Source organism: Notolepis coatsorum (genome assembly GCF_963971535.1).
Source record: "Notolepis coatsorum genome assembly, chromosome: 3".
Classification (NCBI taxonomy): Eukaryota; Metazoa; Chordata; class Actinopteri; order Aulopiformes; family Paralepididae; genus Notolepis; species Notolepis coatsorum.
This window is the reverse complement of record NC_140167.1, coordinates 206221355-206246845: the sequence shown is the minus strand read 5'-3', so window position 1 is coordinate 206246845 and position 25491 is coordinate 206221355. Positions and strand designations below refer to the sequence as shown.

General features: G+C 41.7%; 1 protein-coding gene across 1 annotated transcript in view; it reads right to left on the bottom strand.

Moving 5' to 3' along the window:
* rabgap1l (RAB GTPase activating protein 1-like) overlaps positions 1-25257 on the bottom strand; it is a 573823-nt gene extending 548566 nt beyond the window's left edge. Inside the window, exon 1 of the mRNA XM_084311549.1 lies at positions 25173-25257. The gene's annotated coding sequence lies outside the window, so the exon portion shown is untranslated. The remainder of the gene's footprint in view (positions 1-25172) is intronic.
* Positions 25258-25491: the final 234 nt, after the last annotated feature.

The following is a 25491-nucleotide window of genomic DNA, read 5'->3' as shown; positions in this document are numbered from 1 at the left end:
TATCATATCGTTATCGCGATATGATTTTTTTCCATATCGCCCAGCCCTACGTGAAAGTAGCCTAACCCTTGCTAAGTAGGTCTAACAACCATGCACCAAAACACACTCCATGGTTACACGGTGAAATGCTGTGGCTGTGTGCAACTAGGCCATGCCACCTTCCACGAAACAGTAAGTCTAGGCGCACATTATTCTAATCATCTATTCATCATTATTCTTTCAGTTTCATTATGACAATGTAAAGTAGCTACAATTTGTATCCAATAGAGGCCTTGCAGGGAATGTTTGTTATTTTTCTTGCAGGACGGCTGCCTGTAACCACTGGTAACCACTTTCTAAATAAAATGTCTAACTCCTGTGCAGTGTAGATCAGGTAAACACTGGAAAAGCATGATATTGCTTGCATGATAAAACTGTGAATTATTTACAAGTTCCATTAACCTCTTAAGCCATATTTTCAGAATATTCGCCTAAAAGTACATACCCAAGTAAATGGAAGATTGCTCCACTTCTACAAGGTCCATTTGCAAGTTCTTCTAGGGACATCTATGGACCTCAGTGAATGGATTCCCAGTGTTCAAAATATTGTGTCTGTTACCATGCTTGAGTAAATAGTAATGAACCAAAGGAGAATATACATCTGGTGGGTGTACACAAAGTGAAGAATTGCCACCGAGCTCATTCAGCATCTTCCTGAGATCAAGTGTACTAGAAATTGAAGCAAATTAATAAAGGGCAGATGATTTTTTTTTTTATTTTATTTTTTTAATATACAGTACATAATTTTGTCATCCAGACACATTTGAAATATAAACATAGAATATCAGGCCTATAAATGACCTTATTATGGCCAAGTCCATCGAGAGCCCTGGGTCTCCTCTTTCTTAGGACTACAGCGATTTCATGTCCTCACGTCTAAATTGTCCGTTTTCCGGTGCAATGTGCAGAGATTTTTATAAGCTCATATTTCGCTAATAACACTTAAAATCATTGGTAAACTAAATACACTTTGACAAGGTTAGGGTCTTTACTCTTGACTACATTTGAAAAAGAAATGCAACATCACTTAATACGGACTGTATTGATCTGTTTGTGACGAGAAATAAATATTGTACTGGTACCGGGCCGATCGGGCATAAGAGGTTAATAAGACACCAAGCGATTGTGTTTTTGTTTATATATTTCTCATAAATCAATGCATAGCAACCGCTGTTTTTCACATAGCAACCATTGTCTCTTGCACAAAACAATAGTTGCTATGTTAATTTACAGCCATCCTGGAAGAAAGGGAACGACAGTACGTAAACACTGCGAGGCCTATTCTAAATGTGCCCCATAACAGTGTGTCAGCCAGTCCTTTTAACAGTTTCACAGTGGATGCCTCGATCTGGTTTCAAACAGTGTGCCCACTGCCCAAGCTCATGTGCCAATGTGCCAAATGCCAATACCCTGCCTCAATTACTACCCTGTCATCTGAAATAGAGACCATTGATTCAAGGCTGTCAAATTATGCTTAGGTCCTGACTCAAAAATCACTGAAGAAGCCTTTTAGCTTAAAAGAATAAAAAATAAACTGTGCCTGCACTTTCCCTGGGAAAATGAAATCTGGATGAGTGGCCAATTTTCGATTGTGTAATATAACAAGTCAACACTCCCTCCAGTCAGGTAGGCTAGAAATAGCTTGTAGCCTAATCACATCTGCTTTTATTCCGTCTCTCCCATCTTGACAAGTCCATTCAATACAACATGACACAGCTGCTGGCAGAGGGTCGTTTTAATGTCAGAAACTGCAAGTAAGTAAAAAGCAGTTTTAGCTCTAGTATGTGATTGCTAACCAAGAATACAGCCAAAGAAGTAGCCTTTAGCAGGACACTGTAAAGCCACACAGCCTAGGTATTAGGGATGGGCAAAACTGACAAAATTACTATTCAATAGTGACTGGGAACTATTCAAATACCAATTGAACATATATTTTATATTTTTTTAGACAAAACAATATTCACATAAACTATTCGATTTAACGTCTATTTCAATATTCAAAAATCGTATTGATTTCATTTAGAAAAAGTCTAACACAGGCCTTGATACAGTCCACGCCAAGTGATTCCTTCTGGACCTTTAAAACAAAACTACCACTGGCCTTGTTTGCCATCTAGACCAAGGCTAATCCTAAACCACATGTAGTCTTAGGGCTTGTGTCCACAGCCGACGTTTTATGAGTTGTCAGCTCCTTTCTGTCATTCATTTCTATGCTGGAGAAGCGACAGGCGCGCTCCTCTTCCCAGCGACGCGCCTCGCGTTTTATGAGCTCTTGACGGCAGCGTTTTTGGCGGAGCGCTCCCAGCTCATAAAGTTGAAACCAGTTCAACTTTTGGAAAAGGAGCACGCTCATCAATGTAACTCATCGAGGAAGGGGCGTAGTAGTTAGTTTTTATGAGTGGCCACAAGTAGCTGTTTAATTTGGTCTTCTGCCCATATTTCTATCAGGGCTTTCACCTCGTCATTCGCCCACGTCTGTCCACGAGACATGTTTACAGCGGTGTTTGTTTTGTTTCCGTCTACCCAACATGCACAGTTTATCAGGTCACTTCCTTTTTTTTTTTTTTTTTTTATTGGTCTTTTTCCCCCTCCATTTTCCTCCGATTTTCTCCCATCCCAATGTTAGTCGTATGCCAATTCCCAGTCCCTTCCTGGTCGCTGCGCTTTACCCCCCACAGTCAGATCATTTGGGAGAGTGGAGGCTACCACGTGCTTCCTCCGACACACGTCCAGCCAATCACTGCTTCTTTTCACCTGGCAGCGCGGATTCTCATTGAGAGGGCGTAGCGTGTGGGAGGATCACACTATCCCCCTCACGTCCAATCCGCGCTTAGCAGGCGCCCCGACCGAACTGTAGGAGTCGCTGTTTACAACGACCCGGACCCACCCCACCAGCTTCTCCCACCCTCTGATACAGCCAATTGTATCAGTGCAGACGGCCAGCCAAGCTGGTGACAACCCCGGAGCTGTGAGCTGGATTCGAACAGGCGAACCAAGCTCACAGCTCCGGGGCTGGTGACGAACGCAATCTCTGCTCGACCACCTAACCGCCTTATCAGGTCACTTCCTATATTTGGTCCGCGTTTGGTCCGATGAAGCGAACCGAGACCTACGTTTTCAGGCGGACCAGAGTTCGACTGAACATTCACACCACCCCAAAAAAAGCGACTATCCGAGAAAACAAACTCTGGTCCGATAGTCCGGACCAAACAGCTCTGGTGTGAAAGCACCCTAACTCTAGAACTCAACAGTCTACAGGCCGAACGTAGCAATGTGGGCTGATAGAGTAGGCTATGTCAGGCTGATAGAGTAGGCTATGTCAGGCTGAGTAGGCTATGTCAGGCTGATAGAGTAGGCTATGTCAGGCTGATAGAGTAGGCTATGTCAGGCTGATAGAGTAGGCTATGTCAGGCTGATAGAGTAGGCTATGTCAGGCTGATAGAGTAGGCTATGTCAGGCTGATAGAGTAGGCTATGTCAGGCTGATAGAGTAGGCTATGTCAGGCTGATAGAGTAGGCTATGTCAGGCTGAGTCTGTCAGGCTGATAGAGTGGCTTGTAGAGTCACTGTGTGCTCCACTGAAAGCGGCAGACAGTCATGTGCTCCTATCATATCACACTCATTCAATTACATCCATTACAAAGTGCAGAGGAAGGGAGAAAAAAGTATGAGAAGAATGTTCCTAGTGATTCTAGTAACATTAGCAACAATGAAAAGGAATCCAGTGATGTGCTTATTCTATTTACATGTGTGCTATGGTATCACATGTTTACAATACCACACTGTATAAGAGAGATGAACACAAAATCAAGCAGAACAAGCTGAACAGGGTATGATAACAATAGTCTAAACAGCTATGGAAGGACTGGAAAGGTGCAGGGTGCTTTAGTCTGGTCCAGTCTAGGGCTGAGCCCAAACGTTCGAACGAAGGTTCGGATTTTTTTATTTATTTTTAAATTAATTTATTTTACACGAAAAATATATATCAGAATGTGATATATATCAGAATATCACAGAGTACTATGTTGTGTTTACAATCATTTGAAAGTCATGAAAGTCACGCACGAACACAGACACAAATTGCTTGAAGCAATGGAATTGGAATTGTTTTTAAAAGGACTCTTTATTGACGAAAAGATGAATGGTTTGCTGCTGTCAGAATGGAACGGAGCATATAATATGAAAGGTTCCTGATGAAACGTCCACAAAGATTTAGCTAACATTAACACTTTGGTTGCCACTGGTTAACATGGTAAAACATGGTTGAATGCCAGCACCCACTTCAATGATAGCGTTGTGAACGCATAATCTATGTCTTAAATTATGGCTATGTGTCTAATCTGCCCGTCGCTTATCAATGACTTGTTTGCAGTCAACATTGTCGAAACGGATATATATATATATTTTTTATTATTATTATTATTTTTTTTTTTTATCGGTTCATTTCCGTTTTATAGCATTTTGAAAAGCCCTCGTTTTCTTGAAAGTTTCAGGAAAATATAACTTTTCCGTGATAAACGGCATTTACTGGAATATTCTGGATACACAAAAAATGTTGTAATTTTTCAGCCTATTTATGAATCGTTTTCAAATAAACGCTAGATTATCGATAGTATATGTGTACTTATGCACGCTATAGAAGCGGGCTGAAATATCGATTATCTCATTTCCTGATCGCTTGCACAGCCACACACACACACATGGGGCACACGCTGATATATAGGTCAAAACAGATCCGATTACCCCAAGACTGGTAAAATAAATTCTTTACCTTAGATCAGATGTTATCCAAAAAGATTATTCCAATTCCTGATCGCCATTCCAAATATCGATCACGCTTATTGATTACAGTGTTGGGTACTGTAAATACATAATCCACGCTGTTCTGATGGCCGGCGATCACTTGGTCTCTTCAGTTGGCTTGACGGAAAAGTAAAATGAGGAAACTGCCCCCCCCCCCCCCCCTTCGTCAGTCTAAAGTAATGGGGTGCAGTTACACAGGGAAAGACGATAGGGGGCGGTATTTTCCCAATTGAGCTCAGAGAGAGTCTGCAACACCAGCGTGAGGCTCGATTGATGAAATATGAATTCAAATCGCCAATAAAAAAATATACGACAAACAAACGCTATATAGCGTTGGGGGCACTCAAAGGTCGGCATGAACTAACGACAAAAAGCGTGGGTGGCATTCAAAGTGTTAATGATGATGACTAATCTATACAATCACCTGTTGTTGAATAAATACCATTACTTTCTAGTTATTACTAAAAAACAGTATATATAAAACAGTAGCTGTAAGAAAAAAAACGTTTTATAATTTATATAATATAATTTTTTTTAGTACATTAACTAAAAATAGACAAAAATGTCATCCATTTTCGTCGACTAAATCTAGACTAAAACAAAAAAGACAAAATGAGCTGAGTGATGACTGACAGGTGGGAGTCAAGCAGCTGTGATGACTGACAGGTGGGAGTCAAGCAGCTGTGATGACTGACAGGTGAGAGTCAAGCAGCTGTGATGACTGACAGGTGAGTCAAGCAGCTGAGTGATGACTGACAGGTGGGAGTCAAGCAGCTGTGATGACTGACAGGTGAGAGTCAAGCAGCTGTGATGACTGACAGGTGAGTCAAGCAGCTGTGATGACTGACAGGTGGGAGTCAAGCAGCTGTGATGACTGACAGGTGAGTCAAGCAGCTGTGATGACTGACAGGTGAGTCAAGCAGCTGTGATGACTGACAGGTGGGAGTCAAGCAGCTGTGATGACTGACAGGTGGGAGTCAAGCAGCTGTGATGACTGACAGGTGAGTCAAGCAGCTGTGATGACTGACAGGTGAGTCGAGCAGCTGTGATGACTGACAGGTGAGTCAAGCAGCTGTGATGACTGACAGGTGGGAGTCAAGCAGCTGTGATGACTGACAGGTGAGTCAAGCTGCTGTGATGACTGACAGGTGGGAGTCAAGCAGCTGTGATGACTGACAGGTGGGAGTCAAGCAGCTGTGATGACTGACAGGTGAGTCAAGCAGCTGTGATGACTGACAGGTGAGTCGAGCAGCTGTGATGACTGACAGGTGAGTCAAGCAGCTGTGATGACTGACAGGTGAGTCAAGCAGCTGTGATGACTGACAGGTGAGTCGAGCAGCTGTGATAACTGACAGGTGAGTCAAGCAGCTGTGATGACTGACAGGTGAGTCAAGCAGCTGAGTGATGACTGACAGGTGAGTCGAGCAGCTGTGATGACTGACAGGTGAGTCAAGCAGCTGTGATGACTGACAGGTGAGTCAAGCAGCTGTGATGACTGACAGGTGAGTCGAGCAGCTGTGATGACTGACAGGTGAGTCGAGCAGCTGTGATGACTGACAGGTGAGTCAAGCAGCTGTGATGACTGACAGGTGAGTCGAGCAGCTGTGATGACTGACAGGTGAGTCAAGCAGCTGTGATGACTGACAGGTGAGTCGAGCAGCTGTGATGACTGACAGGTGAGTCAAGCAGCTGTGATGACTGACAGGTGAGTCAAGCAGCTGTGATGACTGACAGGTGGGAGTCAAGCAGCTGTGATGACTGACAGGTGGGAGTCAAGCAGCTGTGATGACTGACAGGTGGGAGTCAAGCAGCTGTGATGACTGACAGGTGAGTCAAGCAGCTGTGATGACTGACAGGTGAGTCAAGCAGCTGTGATGACTGACAGGTGAGTCGAGCAGCTGTGATGACTGACAGGTGAGTCAAGCAGCTGTGATGACTGACAGGTGAGTCAAGCAGCTGTGATGACTGACAGGTGAGTCAAGCAGCTGAGTGATGACTGACAGGTGGGAGTCGAGCAGCTGTGATGACTGACAGGTGGGAGTCAAGCAGCTGTGATGACTGACAGGTGGGAGTCAAGCAGCTGTGATGACTGACAGGTGGGAGTCAAGCAGCTGTGATAAGATACAATACGATATTCCTTTATTGATCGCCTTGAGGAAATGTGGGCATCAGTATGGGGGAGGGGAAATACAGGTAAGGGCATGGTAATAGTATAAGACATAAATATAGGCAATAAAACTATAGGAAAGATAGAAATAAGCATTTCTGTGTAAACAATATAATTAACTCTGAATATAAGAATATGAGCAAGTAAGCAGTGTAATCAAAGGTGCAGATGGGGGTCTGTCTGCCCTATCACTTATATTATACGTTACAATAAATATTGGCAATAAACACTTAGAATCTGAATATATTAGGGGTGTAACGGTACACATATTCCTACCAAACCGTTTCTGTACGAATTAGGGATGCACCAATCCAACTTTTTCAGTCCCGATACCGATACCTGGGTTTGGGTATCGACCAATACCGATACCGATCCCCATTGTCCAAATATTTTTTCCAAAAAAGTTTAAAAAATAATTATTTAATCCACGCTTTTTTTATATTAAAATATCATTTGTTTTTAAGAATTGTAAAGGATCACAAGTGTGTTTTTGATTTGTTGTAAACAAAGACAGAAAATAAACTTCATTCATTCAATTAATAAACTGTATGCCTCACTGTCACTGTGTGGAAGAGACTGGGATCATTCTTTTGTGCAACAAGGCAACATCAGGCTTGACTTAAAACATTACTTTCCTAACTTAGTGAAACTAAATGTAACAAATTAACACATAGATATAAATGTACTGAATGGTTATTTATTATTTGATTTATTAATAAAAAAAACGATATTCTTTTTTACCGATACCCGATCCAGCTATTTTACTGATATCGGCGGCCGATACCGATACCGGAGCGGTGCATCCCTAGTACGACTCTACGGGACCTTTCGGCGCAAAGGGCCGGATGGTGTCCGTTCAGCCCACTCACACCACTGAGAGATCACCTGTCGTTTAGCACAGTCTCATATAGAGCTGCCGCGGTATTGATGTTTTCCTTACCGCACTAATTTGCAAAATATTTCCTACCGCTGCGGTTATTACCGCATGCACACAAAAAATAAAAAAATAAAAAGTTTGAATACATTTTTTTTTTAGTAGTAGTCTACTCTTTATACCATATAGCCTGCCTCTAGTCTAAATGTCTATCTTTAGAGGATGACTTTGCAGCATGAATATTGTTTGGGATTCGGCAAGCACGCATTCGTTATTGAAAGTGAAACACGGATTCGAAGTTTCCCCTCTGGTCGTGCGCAGTTCACTCGGTGTCGCGGGCAGGGGTGGTTACCCATAACCCCCCCGACCCTTTCTTATTATTATTACTATAAAGTTACTACTTTATAATAAAGGCATTCGTTTTGTGGCAGTAACATTATATAGTTATACGTTCAATAACATCAGCGTATTTACCGGACCATGGCAAGGCAAGCAATACTCTATTCATATCTCAGTTCCTTTCTTTGCTCAGAGCGTGCTGAGTTGTCCCATTCTGCGGTCTGTTAATAAAGTTTTCAATCAGACAAGTGTATAGAACGAAGGGCTTTTATTATAACATTCGTTGCAGACAGTAAAATCATTATGTCTCGTTTAGTACTCCTGAAGAGCGATGGTAGTCCACTCCGGCGGAAAGTTAAAGCCAACGTTATTAGCCGTGTTGTGATGAGCTGACATTCAGGACGTAAAAAACGTGTGACGCGTCTCTCTTCTGACCAATCAGTGGTCTGCAATGTTTCACGTGACTTTTCTGGTACCCAATAGGGTCGCTTGGAACCTCGATAGAGGGAGTAGGGTATATCTGCAGAGCCGCAAGCCCAACGAGAGGAGGGTAATTTATTATTATTATAAAAAACAGCGGTGACGCGGTATTCAGCCTACTCTGAGGTGGCCGTGATGTAACAGCGATACCGCGGTAATGCGGTAATCGCGGCAGCTCTAGTCTCATAGTTGAACGCAAACGACAAACCAGAGCCCTGCATACAGAATCCGTAGTTTTTGTGTACCGTTACACCCCTAGAATATATACTATGAGTACCGGTAAGTAAATATACAGTATACACCGGTGCAGTATACATAAGGTACCCTAACTGGCATGACATACATCATACGTTGTAGTCCGTGCAGTTTAGGTGGTAAGAGTCAGACACACTTGGTGATCACACATTCCTAGTAGTTCTCGAGTTCTGCTGACGTTGTAACTGAAAGGGGCGTCAAGATTTGTTGGGTGTCAGCATTTGTTGGGAGATGACAAGCCCAGTTTCTGAAACTTGTAAAAGGTACCTGGGTGGGCTGCGCAACTGAAGTAAAGTTGTGTGGGAAATGCTGATACTGTTGAAACGTGACCACTGGAAGACATTGCTCCCATTAAGGAAGAAATGTATCATGGAATGAAGGACATTAGGTCAAAGCTGTTGTTGTGTTCAGAGCCCAGCTCTCGGCGTTGCTACCAGCTTGGCTGGTCGTTCATACTAATACAATTGGCAGTATTAGGGGGTGGGAAGCTGGTGGGTGGGGATCGGACGTTGTGGACAGCGACTCCTACAGGTCGGTGCGCCTGCGCAGTAGAATCAGGAAGCGACGAGGGCGGCGTGTCCCTCCCACGCAGACCCTCGCCGCTGATCGCGCTGTGCAGGTTGAAAAGATGCAACGGCTGCCTCCTCGAGTACCGGAGGGGACACGTGATGCAAGGCTTCGTCCACATTGCAGCCGGCCTGTGGGAGGCATGCCCTAACAGCGTTCGAGACAGGGGAGGGTAGAATTGGACAATACGAAATTGGGGAGAAAAAAAAAATAGAAAAATGGGGAGAAAAAGTAGATAAAAAAAAATTCAACTGTTGTGTTCATTTGCATAGCTTACTAAAGGATTATTAGACCTAGCCAGCCTTAAACCGTGTCAGGAAATGCACCCTGCCCGAATAATGAACCACCAACCCTTCAATGTGGCAAAACGTTGTTGGTCTTATATTTTACATTTACACAAACGCCCTACACCACCATAGTCACGTACGCAAAGAAAAGCATGCATGCATAGGCTACATCCTGCAGTATGCACACCGTTTTAAACTTTAGACCTTTCTACTAGGCCCAGTTTCATCAATAAATGAGGCAGAATACACTGTGAATGTATCTTTTTTTGTTTATTGCATGTTGTTCTCGCTGCAAACAAATAATGAATGCTAATGTTTAGTAGTGAGCGAGGCTATTTAAAGATGTTTAGTAGTAGTGAGCGAGGCTATTTAAAGATGTTTAGTAGTAGTGAGCGAGGCTATTTAAAGATGTTTAATAGTAGTGAGCGAGGCTATTTAAAGATGTTTAGTAGTAGTGAGCGAGGCTATTTAAAGATGTTTAGTAGTAGTGAGCGAGGCTATTTAAAGATGTTTAGTAGTAGTGAGCGAGGCTATTTAAAGATGTTTAGTAGTAGTGAGCGAGGCTATTTAAAGATGTTTAGTAGTAGTGAGCGAGGCTATTTAAAGATGTTTAGTAGTAGTGAGCGAGGCTATTTAAAGATGTTTAGTAGTAGTGAGCGAGGCTATTTAAAGATGTTTAGTAGTAGTGAGCGAGGCTATTTAAAGATGTTTAGTAGTAGTGAGCGAGGCTATTTAAAGATGTTTAGTAGTAGTGAGCGAGGCTATTTAAAGATGTTTAGTACTAGTGAGCGAGGCTATTTAAAGATGTTTAATAGTAGTGAGCGAGGCTATTTAAAGATGTTTAGTAGTAGTGAGCGAGGCTATTTAAAGATGTTTAGTAGTAGTGAGCGAGGCTATTTAAAGATGTTTAATAGTAGTGAGCGAGGCTATTTAAAGATGTTTAGTAGTAGTGAGTGAGGCTATTTGAAGATGTTTAGTAGTAGTGAGTGAGGCTATTTAAAGATGTTTAGTAGTAGTGAGCGAGGCTATTTAAAGATGTTTAGTAGTAGTGAGCGAGGCTATTTAAAGATGTTTAGTAGTAGTGAGCGAGGCTATTTAAAGATGTTTAGTAGTAGTGAGTGAGGCTATTTGAAGATGTTTAGTAGTAGTGAGTGAGGCTATTTAAAGATGTTTAGTAGTAGTGAGCGAGGCTATTTAAAGATGTTTAGTAGTAGTGAGCGAGGCTATTTAAAGATGTTTAGTAGTAGTGAGCGAGGCTATTTAAAGATGTTTAGTAGTAGTGAGCGAGGCTATTTAAAGATGTTTAGTAGTAGTGAGCGAGGCTATTTGAAGATGTTTAGTAGTAGTGAGCGAGGCTATTTAAAGATGTTTAGTAGTACTAGTGAGCGAGGCTATTTAAAGATGTTTAGTAGTAGTGAGCGAGGCTATTTGAAGATGTTTAGTAGTAGTGAGCGAGGCTATTTAAAGATGTTTAGTAGTAGTGAGCGAGGCTATTTAAAGATGTTTAGTAGTAGTGAGCGAGGCTATTTAAAGATGTTTAGTAGTAGTGAGCGAGGCTATTTAAAGATGTTTAGTAGTAGTGAGCGAGGCTATTTAAAGATGTTTAATAGTAGTGAGCGAGGCTATTTAAAGATGTTTAGTAGTAGTGAGCGAGGCTATTTAAAGATGTTTAATAGTAGTGAGCGAGGCTATTTAAAGATGTTTAGTAGTAGTGAGCGAAGCTATTTGAAGATGTTTAGTAGTAGTGAGCGAGGCTATTTGAAGATGTTTAGTAGTAGTGAGTGAGGCTATTTGAAGATGTTTAGTAGTAGTGAGCGAGGCTATTTGAAGATGTTTAGTAGTAGTGAGCGAGACTATTTGAAGATGTTTAGTAGTAGTGAGCGAGGCTATTTAAAGATGTTTAGTAGTAGTGAGCGAGGCTATTTAAAGATGTTTAGTAGTAGTGAGCGAGGCTATTTAAAGATGTTTAGTAGTAGTGAGCGAGGCTATTTAAAGATGTTTAGTAGTAGTGAGCGAGGCTATTTAAAGATGTTTAGTAGTAGTGAGCGAGGCTATTTAAAGATGTTTAGTAGTAGTGAGCGAGGCTATTTAAAGATGTTTAGTAGTAGTGAGCGAGGCTATTTAAAGATGTTTAGTAGTAGTGAGCGAGGCTATTTAAAGATGTTTAGTAGTAGTGAGCGAGGCTATTTGAAGATGTTTAGTAGTGAGCGAGGCTATTTGAAGATGTTTAGTAGTAGTGAGCGAGGCTATTTAAAGATGTTTAGTAGTAGTGAGCGAGGCTATTTAAAGATGTTTAGTAGTAGTGAGCGAGGCTATTTAAAGATGTTTAGTAGTAGTGAGCGAGGCTATTTAAAGATGTTTAGTAGTAGTGAGCGAGGCTATTTAAAGATGTTTAGTAGTAATGAGCGAGGCTATTTGAAGATGTTTAGTAGTAGTGAGCGAGGCTATTTAAAGATGTTTAGTAGTAGTGAGCGAGGCTATTTAAAGATGTTTAGTAGTAGTGAGCGAGGCTATTTAAAGATGTTTAATAGTAGTGAGCGAGGCTATTTAAAGATGTTTAATAGTAGTGAGCGAGGCTATTTAAAGATGTTTAGTAGTAGTGAGCGAGGCTATTTAAAGATGTTTAGTAGTAGTGAGCGAGGCTATTTAAAGATGTTTAGTAGTAGTGAGCGAGGCTATTTAAAGATGTTTAGTAGTAGTGAGCGAGGCTATTTAAAGATGTTTAGTACTAGTGAGCGAGGCTATTTAAAGATGTTTAGTAGTAGTGAGCGAGGCTATTTAAAGATGTTTAGTAGTAGTGAGCGAGGCTATTTAAAGATGTTTAGTAGTAGTGAGCGAGGCTATTTAAATATGTTTAGTAGTAGTGAGCGAGGCTATTTAAAGATGTTTAGTAGTAGTGAGCGAGGCTATTTAAAGATGTTTAGTAGTAGTGAGCGAGGCTATTTGAAGATGTTTAGTAGTAGTGAGCGAGGCTATTTGAAGATGTTTAGTAGTAGTGAGCGAGGCTATTTAAAGATGTTTAGTAGTAGTGAGCGAGGCTATTTAAAGATGTTTAGTAGTAGTGAGCGAGGCTATTTAAATATGTTTAGTAGTAGTGAGCGAGGCTATTTAAAGATGTTTAATAGTAGTGAGCGAGGCTATTTAAAGATGTTTAGTAGTAGTGAGCGAGGCTATTTGAAGATGTTTAGTAGTAGTGAGCGAGGCTATTTAAAGATCTTTAGTAGTAGTGAGCGAGGCTATTTGAAAATGTTTAGTAGTAGTGAGCGAGGCTATTTAAAGATGTTTAGTAGTAGTGAGCGAGGCTATTTAAAGATGTTTAGTAGTAGTGAGCGAGGCTATTTAAAGATGTTTAGTAGTAGTGAGCGAGGCTATTTAAAGATGTTTAGTAGTAGTGAGCAAGGCTATTTGAAGATGTTTAGTAGTAGTGAGCGAGGCTATTTGAAGATGTTTAGTAGTAGTGAGCGAGGCTATTTAAAGATGTTTAGTAGTAGTGAGCGAGGCTATTTGAAAATGTTTAGTAGTAGTGAGCGAGGCTATTTAAAGATGTTTAGTAGTAGTGAGCGAGGCTATTTAAAGATGTTTAGTAGTAGTGAGCGAGGCTATTTAAAGATGTTTAGTAGTAGTGAGCGAGGCTATTTGAAGATGTTTAGTAGTAGTGAGCGAGGCTATTTAAAGATGTTTAGTAGTACTAGTGAGCGAGGCTATTTAAAGATGTTTAGTAGTAGTGAGCGAGGCTATTTAAAGATGTTTAGTAGTAGTGAGCGAGGCTATTTAAAGATGTTTAGTAGTAGTGAGCGAGGCTATTTAAAGATGTTTAGTAGTAGTGAGCGAGGCTATTTAAAGATGTTTAATAGTAGTGAGCGAGGCTATTTAAAGATGTTTAGTAGTAGTGAGTGAGGCTATTTGAAGATGTTTAGTAGTAGTGAGCGAGGCTATTTAAAGATGTTTAGTAGTAGTGAGCGAGGCTATTTGAAGATGTTTAGTAGTAGTGAGCGAGGCTATTTAAAGATGTTTAGTCGTAGTGAGCGAGGCTATTTGAAGATGTTTAGTAGTAGTGAGCGAGGCTATTTAAAGATGTTTAGTAGTAGTGAGCGAGGCTATTTGAAGATGTTTAGTAGTAGTGAGTGAGGCTATTTAATTAAGCATTACATCACGCGCAGGAGTGGTTTGTGACCAATAAACCATGCCTAGGGGTGGTCGTTAGACCCCCCTAGGCATGGTTTATTGGTCACAAATCACGACTACAAGTGGTGTAAAGCTTTTATACAACTGCCAGATTCATCCAACCTTATTTCTATACAATAAACACACATTAATCGAAGATTTATTGAAAAAACCATCCGCCAGAAAAAGTAGTTCCCACAACTACAAAAAAGACAAGTTGCCTCCATGTGGAAGCAGCTTGAAGTGCATCCAACCAAACTAACACATCCAACTGTGTATTATTGGAATGATTGAGAGAAGTTGCCTCATGTGGAAGCAGCTTGAAGTGCATCCAACCAACTAACACATCCAACTGTGTATTATTGGAATGATTGATTGAAAATTTTATTACCAGATGCAGAATGGGTACAATACAGTACGGCTCAATACACACAATTGTTAAGGGAATGCAGACCTACTTTCCATAGAACTTCATTCTTAGATGCTTCTATATAAAGTAGGTAAAACAAATTAAAACGTTTTCTTTGCCCTATAGGAAAAAAACGTTTTCTTCGCCCTATTTTTTTATTTATTTCTTTTAGCCTAAACTTAACCAGTTGGAAACCAGGGGTACAGTAATAAAATTAGCAATCAATCAACCAATCAATCAATTCAATAGACCATGCTCACTTAAAACAGCGCTGCTTCTCTCTCAGTCTGACTCCCCCGCTGTTGCAGACAGGAGTGTGTGTGTGTGTGTGTGTGTGTGTGCGTGTGTGTGTGTGTGTGCGTGTGTGTGTGTGTCACAGTGTGTGTGTGTGTGTGTGTGTGTGTGTGTATGTGTGTGTGTGTGTGTGTGTGTGTGTGTGTGTATGTGTGTGTGTGTGTTTGTGGGTACGCCAGCGTCGGACAGTGTGAGAGTGAACGCTGCAGTCAGTGGGAAGGAAGTAGAAATTTAAATCAATCAATTAATCAATCAATCAATCCGCGATTTTTCTTTTGTTCTAGATTGACTCAAGACCCATCAATTACATCATCCAACATTGTTTAAAGGACTAACACATTCCCCTTGACAGAATCGCTTCATATTTAGTCGTTATGGTGCTATCAACATATCCATTTGTTGTCCGCGATCTTGTTTTCTCCCGGAGTGAGCCGGGGAGTGATATGTGATTCGGTTGTGGGCGGGTCCTGAGCCCAGGACCGTGGATTGTTGCCAATAAAGACGTGTAAATGGCCAATCAGAATCGAGAAATTTGCATGCCGTTGTATAAAGATGTTTAGTAGTAGTGAGCGAGGCTATTTGAAGATGTTTAGTAGTAGTGAGCGAGGCTATTTGAAGATGTTTAGTAGTAGTGAGCGAGGCTATTTAAAGATGTTTAGTCGTAGTGAGCGAGGCTATTTAAAGATGTTTAGTAGTAGTGAGCGAGGCTATTTAAAGATGTTTAGTAGTAGTGAGCGAGGCTATTTGAAGATGTTTAGTAGTAGTGAGCGAGGCTATTTAAAGATGTTTAGTAGTAGTGAGCGAGGCTATTTAAAGATGTTTAGTAGTAGTGAGCGAAGCTATTTGAAGATGTTTAGTAGTAGTGAGCGACGCTATTTAAAGATGTTTAGTAGTAGTGAGCGAGGCTATTTAAAGATGTTTAGTAGTAGTGAGCGAGGCTATTTAAAGATGTTTAGTAGTAGTGAGCGAAGCTATTTGAAGATGTTTAGTAGTAGTGAGCGAGGCTATTTGAAGATGTTTAGTAGTAGTGAGCGAGGCTATTTAAAGATGTTTAGTAGTAGTGAGCGAGGCTATTTGAAAATGTTTAGTAGTAGTGAGCGAGGCTATTTAAAGATGTTTAGTAGTAGTGAGCGAGGCTATTTAAAGATGTTTAGTAGTAGTGAGCGAGGCTATTTAAAGATGTTTAGTAGTAGTGAGCGAGGCTATTTGAAGATGTTTAGTAGTAGTGAGCGAGGCTATTTAAAGATGTTTAGTAGTACTAGTGAGCGAGGCTATTTAAAGATGTTTAGTAGTAGTGAGCGAGGCTATTTAAAGATGTTTAGTAGTAGTGAGCGAGGCTATTTAAAGATGTTTAGTAGTAGTGAGCGAGGCTATTTAAAGATGTTTAGTAGTAGTGAGCGAGGCTATTTAAAGATGTTTAATAGTAGTGAGCGAGGCTATTTAAAGATGTTTAGTAGTAGTGAGTGAGGCTATTTGAAGATGTTTAGTAGTAGTGAGCGAGGCTATTTAAAGATGTTTAGTAGTAGTGAGCGAGGCTATTTGAAGATGTTTAGTAGTAGTGAGCGAGGCTATTTAAAGATGTTTAGTCGTAGTGAGCGAGGCTATTTGAAGATGTTTAGTAGTAGTGAGCGAGGCTATTTAAAGATGTTTAGTAGTAGTGAGCAAGGCTATTTGAAGATGTTTAGTAGTAGTGAGTGAGGCTATTTAAAGATGTTTAGTAGTAGTGAGCGAGGCTATTTGAAGATGTTTAGTAGTAGTGAGCGAGGCTATTTGAAGATGTTTAGTAGTAGTGAGCGAGGCTATTTAAAGATGTTTAGTCGTAGTGAGCGAGGCTATTTAAAGATGTTTAGTAGTAGTGAGCGAGGCTATTTAAAGATGTTTAGTAGTAGTGAGCGAGGCTATTTAAAGATGTTTAGTAGTAGTGAGCGAGGCTATTTAAAGATGTTTAGTAGTAGTGAGCGAGGCTATTTGAAGATGTTTAGTAGTAGTGAGCGAGGCTATTTAAAGATGTTTAGTAGTAGTGAGCGAGGCTATTTGAAGATGTTTAGTAGTAGTGAGCGAGGCTATTTAAAGATGTTTAGTCGTAGTGAGCGAGGCTATTTAAAGATGTTTAGTAGTAGTGAGCGAGGCTATTTAAAGATGTTTAGTAGTAGTGAGCGAGGCTATTTAAAGATGTTTAGTAGTAGTGAGCGAGGCTATTTAAAGATGTTTAGTAGTAGTGAGCGAGGCTATTTGAAGATGTTTAGTAGTAGTGAGCGAGGCTATTTAAAGATGTTTAGTAGTAGTGAGCGAGGCTATTTGAAGATGTTTAGTAGTAGTGAGCGAGGCTATTTAAAGATGTTTAGTAGTAGTGAGCGAGGCTATTTAAAGATGTTTAGTAGTAGTGAGCGAAGCTATTTGAAGATGTTTAGTAGTAGTGAGCGACGCTATTTAAAGATGTTTAGTAGTAGTGAGCGAGGCTATTTGAAGATGTTTAGTAGTAGTGAGCGAGGCTATTTGAAGATGTTTAGTAGTAGTGAGTGAGGCTATTTAAAGATGTTTAGTAGTAGTGAGCGAGGCTATTTGAAGATGTTTAGTAGTAGTGAGCGAGGCTATTTGAAGATGTTTAGTAGTAGTGAGCGAGGCTATTTAAAGATGTTTAGTCGTAGTGAGCGAGGCTATTTAAAGATGTTTAGTAGTAGTGAGCGAGGCTATTTAAAGATGTTTAGTAGTAGTGAGCGAGGCTATTTAAAGATGTTTAGTAGTAGTGAGCGAGGCTATTTAAAGATGTTTAGTAGTAGTGAGCGAGGCTATTTGAAGATGTTTAGTAGTAGTGAGCGAGGCTATTTAAAGATGTTTAGTAGTAGTGAGCGAGGCTATTTGAAGATGTTTAGTAGTAGTGAGCGAGGCTATTTAAAGATGTTTAGTAGTAGTGAGCGAGGCTATTTAAAGATGTTTAGTAGTAGTGAGCGAAGCTATTTGAAGATGTTTAGTAGTAGTGAGCGACGCTATTTAAAGATGTTTAGTAGTAGTGAGCGAGGCTATTTGAAGATGTTTAGTAGTAGTGAGCGAGGCTATTTAAAGATGTTTAGTAGTAGTGAGCGAGGCTATTTGAAGATGTTTAGTAGTAGTGAGCGAGGCTATTTAAAGATGTTTAGTAGTAGTGAGCGAGGCTATTTAAAGATGGCGGGTTTGTGTTTTGTTCAGGACGTCCCTGCGTGTTGCGCAATGATAACGTGGTGACGATTCTCTCTTCTGACCAATCAGTGGTCTGCAGTGTTTCACTTTTTGGTACTTTTTGGTACTTTTTGATACCTCTTCTACCCGCTTGGAACCTCAACAAAGCAGGTCCCAAAAAAAGTACCCGCCGGTACCAGGTATACAATCTGCACATTTCGGCAATGGAAAACCGAAAAGGCAGAGTAGAGTGGAGTAGGTACCATGCAGTGGAAGAGTGGCACAGTAACACTAACTCATCCATTCTACATGCATTGCACACAACATGCACACACTCACATTAAACATTCACCTTTAACATTCACTTTAAAGCCTTTTTTTTAAACATTACACCATATTTATCTATTTATTCTTACACATTTTCACTACCTCTTCTACCTAATTTTTGCATATTGTATAGAGTTTGGTCTTTATACTTTTACTTTTTTACTGTATGAAGCACAATCTCAGGAGGGTCATACAGAACCGAGCATTTCACTGTAAAGTACATTGTAAGTGACAACATATCAAGTCAGTAACATCACAAGGCTACTTCTCCAGTGCAGTTTCGATGGGGCACCCACCCACTAACCACTGCTTACTTGGGTAGGGAGTGACTGGGTGTGGCTTGTGGTAAAGCCAGTCAACACAAGAAGATACAGTACTTTAGATACTGGCCTGATAACTCTGTGGGCGTGGGGCCACAGGCTGGGCACTTTCATTGTCCCGGTTACAGGTACAACTCCCTCTCCAACATTGTGGCAAATATTTGATTTGATTTATTTGACATATCAGAAATATATATATAATGGGTTAAATACACTGCAACAAATACATTAATTGAAAATGTTGAGCATAACACAATAATAACACAAACAAGTTAAAGGATAACTTATTTACATTGTGGTCCTCAAAATAGCCTACTATTCTAATCCTGTTCAGCACCAACTATTACACTCATGAGATGATAAGTCGAAGATGAAAGAACACAAGGGGAAAAAAACAGCCATCATTCCATAGCTTTGACTGTCTATTATTTTCGGTTGCAAATAGTCATACAGCTAGCAGGTCTAATGTCGATCCAATGAGCTTGATTGGGCCATCAGTATGACATCTTTGTGCCCTTAATATGCCACCTCAACACATGTACCCCATGGCTGAGATGGGGCTGAGATGGGGCTGAGATGGCCCTGCGAGGCCTGGGGCTGAGATGGGGCTGAGATGACCCTGCGAGGCCTGGGGCTGAGATGGGGCTGAGATGGGGCTGAGATGACCCTGCGAGGCCTGGGGCTGAGATGGGGCTGAGATGGGGCTGAGATGACCCTGCGAGGCCTGGGGCTGAGATGGGGCTGAGATGGGGCTGAGATGACCCTGCGAGGCCTGGGGCTGAGATGGGGCTGAGATGGGGCTGAGATGGGGCTGAGATGGGGATGAGATGGGGCTGAGATGACCCTGCGAGGCCTGGGGCTGAGATGGGGCTGAGATGGGGCTGAGATGGGGCTGAGATGACCCTGCGAGGCCTGGGGCTGAGATGGGGCTGAGATGGGGCTGAGATGACCCTGCGAGGCCTGGGGCTGAGATGGGGCTGAGATGGCCCTGCGAATGTTGTTTTCTGTCAGCCTGTGAATTATGTCCCCAAGCCTGTTTTTGGGATTCGAACAATCGCCAGGGTTTTTCGAACGGACGTTAAAACCATCGTTTTTAATCATGCAAAAAATTTGCTCCTAAATACTTTTTATGGTTCAGTACTGTCGAGTCTTGACTTTAGGCACATAGCTGCGGTTATTAACACTTCGACGAGATTTCTTGTTAGTTCATGCCAACCGTTCAGTGCCAACGACGAGATATCGTGTTTTTTTTTATTAGCGATTTCCATTCATATTTCATCAATCTAGCCTCACGTTACCACTGGAACTCTCTCTGAGCTCCATTGGGAAAATACCGCCCACTATCGTCTCTCCGGATGGTACTGCACCCCTTTGGATTGGATTGAATGAAACGCATGGGGGAAAAAAAGTCCTGCTTCCACATTTTACTTCTCAGGCATGTAACTCGAGCTGATCGGATTCATTGTGGACCATCAGAACAGCGTGGAATCGGTGTTTCGACCACCCAGCGTTGGATCAATAAACGCGATCGATATTTGGAATGGCGATCAGGAATTGGAATAATCTTTTTGGAGAACATCTGATCTGAGGTAAGGAATCTATTTTACCGGTCTTGGGATAATCAGAGCTGTTTTCACAGAGATATCAACGTGGGCCCTATGTGTGTGTGTGTGCGTGTGTAGCTGATCAGGAAATGGATAATCGATTTTCAGCCCGCTTCTATAGCGTGCATAAGTACACATATACTATCGATAATCTAGCGTTTATTTAAAAACGATTCATAAATAAGCTGAAAAATGTCAACGTTTTTAGTGTATACTAAAGGGCGATTATCACATAATCTTTATATTTTCCTGAAACTTTCAAAAAACGAGTTCTTTTAAAATGGTATAAAACGGAAATGAACAGATTAAAAAACAATACGTTTCGACAATGTTGACTGCAAACAAGTCATTGATAAGCGACGGCCATATTAGACACTAAGGCTGAGCCCGAACCCTGTTTTTAGGGTTCTAACGTTCGCCAGGGTTTATCGAACGAACGTTCCTTTTTTGTAAATTTTTTAATAAAAAAAATGTTTTATTACATTTATTTTTTATATATATATTTTTTTTTGTTGTATTATAGATCCTACGGAGGGCGGCATTGCATAATCTATTGGTGAAAAAACAGGTTGTTTACAGTGGTGGCTGTTCATGTAATTAAACAAAGCACTCAGAAGAAAATAAACAAGCTACTGAGTACTGCATGCATCAAAGTTCCTACTTATGATAAACAATAGCCCTTGCACACCGCAGTCACGTAAGGGGCTTAAAGGCATTCGTTTTGTGGCATTAACGTTATATAGTTAGTGTTACACGTTCAATAACAGGTATTCACTCTTGGTCGACGGGAAGGAGAGAGGCGCGCGCCTCGGCTCCTTCCACCGTCTACACCTCGGAACGGGGGACGGCAGAGAGACAGAGAGACACCGGCGCGGGGGTCCCGCCGGGCTCCCAACACGCCTGCCGCCTCGGCCAGAGTTGTTTCCAACGCAACCACCTCCCGCCATGAAGCTCGCGCTCCGTGGCCGAAAAAGGCTGGTATTCATTAATGATCCTTCCGCAGGTTCACCTATGGAAACCTTGTTACGACTTTTACTTCCTCGGCGGGGAGCTAACGCTATGTTAATGCTTCTCGCAAGCAGGCGGCATTGCCGGAAGTAAAAAAATAATAAACGCTTGCCGATTGGTGGTAACAGCAGAGGCGGGTGCAAGCGGTGTGACGTAATTGGCAGAATCGCCTGTCATTCAATCAAAATTGTTCTATTGCATTGGTTGAGACTAGAGCTCTGGTTGAGTATCCAGCAACAGCCCGGCAGAGACCATACTGGTTGAGCCGAGCGACTCGGGGGACGCGCCGCTTCACATCGCCTCACCGTCGTTGCGCCTGCTTTATTTTTTTTCACGGAACGTTCGAACCCATTAATTAAAGTCCGAATGTCAGCTTAACGAACGAACGTTCGAACGTTCGGGCTCAGCCTTATTAGACACATAGCCATAATTTAAGATATAGTTTATGCGTTCGCAAATATGAGAGCTCTATCATTGAAGTGGGTGGTGGCACGCAACGGGGTTCCGGGGCACCGCATGGCTGGCACTGAAAGTGTTAAGAGTAGTAGTACCTACTTACTGGTCACGGGAGGCTTCAATAACGTTTGGATGATAATCCATTTTGTGAATAGATTTGTTGAAACAACATCTTTGTTGGCCGACGGCTCCTAAAGCTAAAGGGCTGCGCTCTGCATAGCTTAATTAATGTGCATAACATACCTGTGTAACGTCAAGTAACTTGTGTTCCGCTAGGAAAGCATCAGCATCACTGCGTGGATACACCTGGTTTAATCCAAACGTGCATTCGGAAATATTGTATTGTGAAATAAGACAGACCTGTGAGCCTGTGACCCCTCCCCTCCTCATCCCAACTAGAATGTGTTGTGAGTGACCTGTGTTCGCACGTGACTTTCAAATTATTGTTGTGATATTCTGATATATCACATTCTGATATATATGTTTAGTGTAAAATAAATAAATAAATAAATTCTAAAAATTATTAAAGCGGAGGTTCGAACACATTAATTAAGATTCGAATGCCAACGTAGCGAACGAAGGTCCGAACGCTTGGGCTCAGCCCTGCTGTGAATCAGCGAGCTGGGTGGGACATCCATTTTCACTGAATTGGCATCTCCTCTGGTTGTGACACAGTGATGTCTGTATGTTTACCACTCAGTGTGCCCTATGACTTCATTCGTCTTCCTGTGGAGAATATGAGTTGCTGACGGCAACCTTTCCTGCCTCACTTGGTTGGTTTAAATTAAAACTTGCTGCTCAGTCAAGACCCATTCTCACTACGATTATGGACTTGTCACTGTGGCATGGTAAACCTTACCTATTCTGCACTAGATAACACAGTATGGTAAACCTTACCTAACCTCTGCACTAGATAACACAGCATGGTAAACCTTTCTGCACTAGATAACACAGCATGGTAAACCTTACCTAACCTCTGCACTAGATAACACAGCATGGTAAACCTTACCTAACTTCTACACTAGATAACACAGCATGGTAAACCTTACCTAACCTCTGCACTAGATAACACAGCATGGTAAACCTTACCTAACCTCTACACTAGATAACACAGCATGGTAAACCTTACCTAACCTCTGTACTAGATAACACAGCATGGTAAACCTTACCTAACCTCTGTACTAGATAACACAGCATGGTAAACCTTACCTAACTTCTACACTAGATAACACAGCATGGTAAACCTTACCTAACCTCTGTACTAGATAACACAGTATGGTAAACCTTACCTAACCTCTGTACTAGAGCACACAGTATGGTAAACCTTACCTAACTTCTACACTAGATAACAGGAGGATGAACCACATAGTGAGAAATAAATCGATTCAGCTTCCTTTGACAACTGTGACTGGAACACATGATGTAGGTTTGGTGAGTGGTGCAGGGACTTCAAGGCTCTGGTGAAGCATGACACCAGGTCTTTCAGTAGCATTTTGGGCCTAACACTACATACAGTAGTCCATGTTAAGCTCAATTTCCAGTGCATGCTATTGCTCAATAACGTTACATTATTGTATTGTGTGCATGCCTGGTAATCTATGCAAGCATGAACACCAAAAAAAGGTGAAAACAACATTAGAATGATTGTAACCACACAGCAGGAACAGGAGTCACTTTAAAAAACTAGAATGAACCAGTTAGGAAACTGGTTACATGCTGTGTCTAATTAAAGGCCAAACGTGCAATGTATTTGACCATGTCAATTTTGTCTGTATGCAGTATGCACGTTGATTTTTGAAGAGTTTGACATGTAGATGAAAAAATAAGCTTTCTAGCTTTCATAACACAATACAAATATTACAAATGTAAATAACGTTTGCAACGTCAAAATGCATTAACCCTTTCACACTGTCGCACTACCAATACGGTTAACCCTTTCACTGCGACAATTCACAGAAGGTTAACCCTTTACTATCACACAACCGACGGTCGCCGCCGTCGCTGGTTAAAATCTCAGGCTTAGCACATTGTATCCTTGTATCAAAAGCTCACGCTATACATTTTCAAAGAGAAAGAAACCTCTAAAAACCATGTGGTTTGTTTCACATTGGTTTGCCAACCCGTTTGTTTACATTTGGATTCAAGATTGTAGGTGTTTTTTTATGTTTTCCTAAGTGGTTATTAGCAACACGTATAACAGTAATACTGATCCGTGTGTGAACAAAAGGTTAAGCTAGGCTATGTCATGACATGTTTGATGGTTATCTGGATAACTAGGCCTACATACTGTAGGGGTTAATGTTGCCTCTTGAAACAGATCCCGATGGCTCACAGCCACTGTCCAAGGTCTGATTGATTGATTGAAAACTTTATTAACAGATTGCAGAATGGGTACAGTACAGTACAGCTCAATACATACAATTGTTAAGGGGATGCAGACCAGAGAAAGACTTTCGTCTTGTTTACATCAGGGTCCCCCATTTTCAATTCATCATATGACACACACAACATACCACATGGACCACATGTGAAGAATGCTTGTTAATTCCAGCAGCCAGTCTGAAAGTGTGGTGCATATGAACTTCATCTATGGTAGCACTAGCAGCACACTAGCTTTGCAGCGGTTATTATTATACTGTACTTATCTTTGGCAGGAGAGCCTTGGGTGCAAGATAAGAACTTACTGCCTGTGGGATATATTTTTCTATGGATAAAGAAACAGACTATTAAAATTGCCCACTGATGTGCAAGAGACTAGAGCTATGCGTGGATGTGAGTGACAGCTACTGTAAGGTGAAGCGGAAGTGGCTAACAGGACAACCCAAAATGCAGGTGTCTAATTGTAAACTGTAATCATGTTATGAATCTTGTACCAGGATATTGCACATCACTACCCATCCAGCCAGCTAGCTGCAGCTTCGGCTTGCTGTGTGAGTGTGTGATGGTCTGATTGGCGATGGGTGTCCAGCTTTACTGACACCTTGAGCAACTGGTTCAACAAATCCTCTGTAAATGTTTTTTTAGTAAAGACCATATTGACGAAATACCATTTGAACGTCACGCAAAGACAACAAGCATACGAACAGCTACTGTAGGCAGATGAGATAGGCAACGTTAAAGTAACTCGTCAAGAAGAAGACTACAGAGTATAACCAAGGCTCTCTCACACACACACACACACACACTCACACACAACACACACACACACACACACACACACACACACACACAGGAAGAGAGGCATGATGACAACAGCAGCTAGTAGCAACAAGCTAGCTGGCCACAGTTTCCAGTGTCTTCTATCACTTATCTAAAATCATAATATTGTCACGGAGTCGGCTGGTTGTAAAACAAAAACGTGGCCCAAAACACAAGTTGTAGAGATGGCTTGCTGTCAAATGGACCATTAGAAACAGGAAGTAGAAGCCTTCCCTGCTATGCTAACGTCGGCTAGCTCGGTCGAAGTCAAAACAGACTTATTGTTCAGGAGCAGTAAGGAGGTGGGACACGTTATTATAACGTTACAGATGAACGGCAGGAAAACGCAATGACTCCTTCCGAGACATGGCACATGTGTATTGTACATATTATCTACAGCTGGTAACAAAAGACCTGTCAACTTACTTGTTGCGAGAGAAGCCGAGTTGCCTGCTGGCTGTCAGGAGGGGAGCAGTTTAGCAGCAGCAGCAGCGCGAGCCTCTGTTCCGCCCCCGAGCCACGGGCGCGAGCCTCAATCACTGTTCCGCCCCGCGTGAACACTTTGGGCAACCAACATGTACTTCCGCGTTTCTCTGATTGGCCAGCCCTCTACGCTCGTTTTCCCCCTACGCCGGTAACGCGCGCATTTCGTACTTGTCTCCCTGTGTACAGCTGAGAGCTCCAGCATAGCTAACTTATGTCCGCAAGCTAGGCGCAAACCAGAGTAAAACACAGTTTTCATTCA